Here is a 5,060-nt window from a genome sequence, read left to right on the forward strand (position 1 = left end):
TCAATTTGTGATCACAGTAGTGGTGGCATAAAAATCTGCAATAAGTCTTCAGTGTCACCAGGATTCATTAGGTAAACCACTGTTCTTATTCCTAACTCACATTCCTGATGATGAGATCAAAATCTGGATCCTAGCAACTGTATCTCAAATTTTGGTTGGCTGATTACTCAAAATACATTTCCCTCCTTCACTGTTTCTCCCAAAAACCAGACTCTCCCTGCGACAATTGTCACTTTATAGTATAATTAGAAAGACAAAAATTCCTGCTGCCTTATTTAAGCAGAAATCTCTCTTGCTTTGTGAACATTTATATTTTACAAAGATATTCCCTAGCAACTTACTTGCTTCTCTGAATAGTGTCTGCCTCTTAATATGTTGTGCTTCAACACCGTGGGGGTTTTATTACTATTGTGTTTGAGTGCTAACTTTTCTGTTGATTCTCATTTTGAAATATTGGCACCTCCTTTTTATTTTTGAAGCAAAGAAATGGCAACAATTAAAAATTCCTCTTTGTTTCCCCCAGCCTGTGAATTTTTCCACTATCACTGGGCTTTTTACTACAATTCCTACTGTAAATTTCTGTTGTAAATCCAAACGTACTGTAGATAGAGCTTTAAGGTTTTTCCAAGAACAAATCCATTCACTAAGCCACAGAGGTGCCCCAGTTATAGGGGAATGAGGGGAAGAGTCACAGAAGGAGCCAGGGAGTCAGGTGATGCCAGGTATGTTTGGGATTTGGATTTGTACTCTTTGCATTTCCCTCTAACAGGGTAGCACAGAAAACACAGACTCAGGAAAATCTTGTCTTTATCCTCTCTGTAATCCTCAGAAAATAATGAAAGATTGACTGGAGGTCCCCTTAGAGCAGGGAACCAAAATATATCCCATAGAAAGGAGAGACAACTTTTCAGCTGGTGTGTTGAAAGGACCAACACAGCCATCACAAAGCAGAAGAATTATAATGTAGTAAGTGAAAAAGATTCCTTCAAGCCACAGTCTATGTGAAAGTGAAAGGTCAATGGCAAACTCTAATTAACATAACATTTTAAATGGGATTAGTCCTAGCCATGTGTATCAGCAGCAGATGCAGTCTTACGAAAGGAAAACTGAAATGGGCAAGAGGTTAATTATGTAGGTAGACATCACAGGACCACTTTTAGCAATATCCAGAACAAAAAAAACCTGCTGTGAAAAATTGCCTTATTCATTTAAAAGTATATTTTTTCGGTTTCTTCCAGTTCAGTTGAAAAATCCAGAGAACTTGGAGCTGCTGTGTTCTGGAAGAGTGACAGCGATCCAGGCTACCATAGCCTGTTTTCCTCTGTCTGTATTTCCCTTCCCTCTCTACCCCATACCCACATACACCCACACACCCACACCCCTTTCCCTGTAGCTAACAGTCCTACCCTGTGACATGTAGGAAATAAATACAACTAGAAACCAAGAAAACTGCATTTAATTTACGGAGGTGATTTCATGCCAAGCACCACTACTGTTGAACGGATGCTGTGGGCACTATAGGATGGAGAGCCAGAGCAGCCCAGTGGTAAGGGAGGTCTGTGTCTCGCTCATCTTTAAGATGTGGCTGAAAATGCACTGAAAGCCCAGTCTTGTCCAGTGTGGAGGTACAGAGATGAGGACATTAAGCCTTGAACTGAAATATCTCCCAAAGCAAATGAAAACTGAGAAAGACTTTGCTCTTCTTGCCTTTTTCAAGTGTCTTTGCATATACTAGAAAAACTGGATGCAGGCTCATCCTCACCCTTGGGCAGCTCACATCTGTATCTCTTACCCTCAAAGGAGCAGATAGTCAGAGGCTGTTTGGTGGTGAATGCATCCACCCTCTCTCCTAGTATCACACTACAGCTCACCTGGGTTAGAGAGAGGAAGAATGTGTCTGTGCTGTGGTGATGCAGGGACTGACTGAAGTCCCTGCAGCCACAGCTCCATGAATTGCCCATGAATTTTTATTATCCATAATACTGCACCAGCCCAGAGACCAGAAGTCAGTGCTCCAACAGAGCCTTGTCACAGATCAGAGCTCTGAAAGACATTTGTGTTCATGGAGCTGGGCTCTTGCAGCCCATTTCTCCATCAGGACACCTGTGCTTTGCTTTTACAGCAGCAGCCCTGGCACCGCTGTCAGGTGACCTGACCTTTATTCCCAGCTCACACTGCAGTGATCCAAACATATAGCCAAACCTCTGTAGGGAATGCTGCAGTCAGCTGGAATATATAAATTTAGCTTACGTCTGTCTACATTATTAATAGACATTTTAATAAATTGCTGTATCCAGCTGGAGCAAGACCATCAGGTGAACAGGCTGTCTAAAACAGTATCTCATCCCTACCTGCTGCCTTCTGTTGGGGTGCATGTATCTATCTATTTATGTCTGTAACACGCTGGTAACACTAATTAACCCTCCATAAACTATTCATAGGTGTTCCTTTTATATAGAAGTGTCATCTGAAATGCAAACACAGGTTTATCACCCTCCACTGCACTCCTGGCGTGCAACAGCCCATGCCTCAAAGTTTAGATTGACAGCTGGTCTCCTTTTAAGCACACCACTTTCTTCCAAGATTATTCAAGTCACTCAGAGTAAGTTTTCAGACCAACTCCATGAGGCTGAGAATCAAAGTGGTAGTTTCTGTGTGCAATAGGTACATTCATTAAATGTGTCAGTGCATAATGAAATTATGATGTTGGGGAGAGCCCTGCAGTAGAAAAAGGATCTGTGTAAGTCAGCCAGTGCATTATTCTAAAGGTACTTTTATCTGGGAAACCCCTACTCTTCTCAGATTTTGTAATATCATTAACAGTACCTACTGCAGCTTTATTAGCAGTTATGCTACTTTTTTTAGGTCTCACTCTTCAGAAGCAGAAAAAAATCCCACAAATTAGATGTCTCACTTTCTTACTGTGAAATGTGGTCTCTATTTTATTGTTACCTGTAGAATCTATAATGAAAACATTTATTTTCCTCAGCATCCGATGAAATGCAAGATCAACTTAGTTCTGTTAGATGTGAACACTGTGTAGTATCTTACCAATGATTCACTTTAAATCACCCTCATCTTCTGAAATCCTCTTTGTTCGGATTACTGCACAAGCATAACAGAAAATACAGTAAAGTAATTCTGAAATCCTTCTTTGATCTACTTTCAAAGCCAGTTTGCAGTAAGTTAGTTCCAAATTTATTTCAGGAGTTAATAATCAAATAGGCAAAAAACATCAGTCAATACCATGTATCAGAAAAGCTTCCTGATCTAATGGTTACAAAGATTAAGAGTTCAAAAACACTTTCATTTCTTTAGTATTTGACATTATGAATCATAAATCATAATTATAAATAAACTATAAATCCTACTTTTCCACTCTAAATAGGAAACTTTATTACATGAACTTTAAGTCAGGGTTTGCACAGTGTTGAGAACACACCAGAAGACTCCCTTTAAAAATGCTGCTTCTGGTTCTGCTTTTTGTTTCTTTTCTGCAGTGCTAATTAGACTAAGCCAACATTTCCTCTTGATGACACACACAGCCAGACAGGTTTTTAGCTTTACCTGGTTAGTTATCCAAAACTCAGCTATGAGCATATAATTTTGTACCAACTCTGAGGGTGCTTCATAGGTGTTTAGATTATGTTTATTTGTGTGAGTGGGTTTTGTGACCCTGTGGTTTTTTATTATACCAGGAGCATCTCCAACTGCAGCATTGTTTGAAAAAAAAAATGCAACCCACATAATGAAGTATCATCTTAACAACAGCAGATTGTGCAGTACAACATAATGTTAAGGAAATTAGATGTTGGAGACTCCAGCCACCATTGCACCAGTGAACTCAGAGCTTTAAGCACCAGTCAAGACTTTGGCATGCATCTGTGAGACTATTTCTCTGGCTCAATTTTAAATAAGATAAGGGTTTCCCCTTCTACTTGTGGTCGGTGTTTCGTTACCTGACTAGCTGATGGACCAAACCTGCTCTTTTTAAAGTCTACAGAGTTGTTCCTTCCAAGGGGATGGTCTAACAAAACGGCATTTGCACTATCATGACATCATGGAGAATGATACACAGCTGATTATGCAATAAGAGGAGAAATAGAAAGAAATTGTATGTTAGTATCACATCCCAAAGGCAGACTGGACTCTCTGGTGCTTCATGTGCATCTAGTTCCTCAGAAGAAAACCAGGAAGCAGCTGCATCATGACTACAGGTATTTCAAAACTTTTTATGTCAGTACAGTGTGTTCACAGCAAGTTCTTACACTCGACCCACCACAGCACTTACACATGGCAGAGCCCAGCACTGCAGTGCCTGGCTCTGCCTATCTCAGCACCACACAGAGTCCTCAGCCCTGCACTGGGTGTCCCAAGTTCACAGTATCAATTATCCCAGCCCATGGGTATATCTGCTATCCCACAAGAGGGATTTACCTGAGACACAGCTGATGAAATAAATGAGAAAACTGGCTGAAACAAGAAAAGTTGCAGGGATGGATGTAGCTCCCGGGGCTCATGGCCCTACTATGGGGACTCGTGACTTCACAACCTGAGACAAGTCAGCACATTATGCAGCCCTGGTCACAAAACACAGCTGAAAGAGATGGAAATTATACCAAATTACCAAAAGATGTGAAGGATGCAGCAGGACCTCTGCAAGGTAACATGCAGGATCAAACCTCACTCTCATCCATAAGCAAGACCAGGGTGCCATGGCAGCAACTTTACTAATGAATAAAATTATCTAAAACTTGGCATAGCACAGCTCCTGAGGTCATTACCTACACTCTTCAGCCTTTCCAAAGACAGGGTTGCTAGATCCAAAATGTGCATGGTTAAGGTCCTTGGAAAACTAACTCCCTGGCCCAGTCTGGTTTGTTGACACAGCTCTTGTCCAAGTGAGCAGGCATTCAGGACAAGCTAGTCCAAAATTTACCCTGCTAATGCTAATCTGCTGCTGTAGAAAAGGCTACCTCTAGTCCGAGTCAGAGAAAAGGGCTATGCAGATCTTGGAGCCTGGATGCTAGAAGACTTACATAGAAAGTGAGGTTTACAGC

The 5,060-nt window shown here is 41.1% G+C and overlaps 1 long non-coding RNA gene across 1 annotated transcript; it reads right to left on the reverse strand.

Moving 5' to 3' along the window:
- Window positions 1-1,609: 1,609 nt before the first annotated feature.
- Window positions 1,610-4,525, reverse strand: LOC138117966 (uncharacterized). Its single transcript, XR_011154929.1, has 4 exons — window positions 4,438-4,525; window positions 3,960-4,078; window positions 3,052-3,105; window positions 1,610-1,871 (listed from the first exon to the last, which is right to left on the reverse strand). It is a non-coding gene; the product is annotated as an uncharacterized lncRNA (long non-coding RNA).
- Window positions 4,526-5,060: the final 535 nt, after the last annotated feature.

Source organism: Aphelocoma coerulescens, chromosome 1 (genome assembly GCF_041296385.1).
Source record: "Aphelocoma coerulescens isolate FSJ_1873_10779 chromosome 1, UR_Acoe_1.0, whole genome shotgun sequence".
Taxonomy (NCBI): domain Eukaryota; kingdom Metazoa; phylum Chordata; class Aves; order Passeriformes; family Corvidae; genus Aphelocoma; species Aphelocoma coerulescens.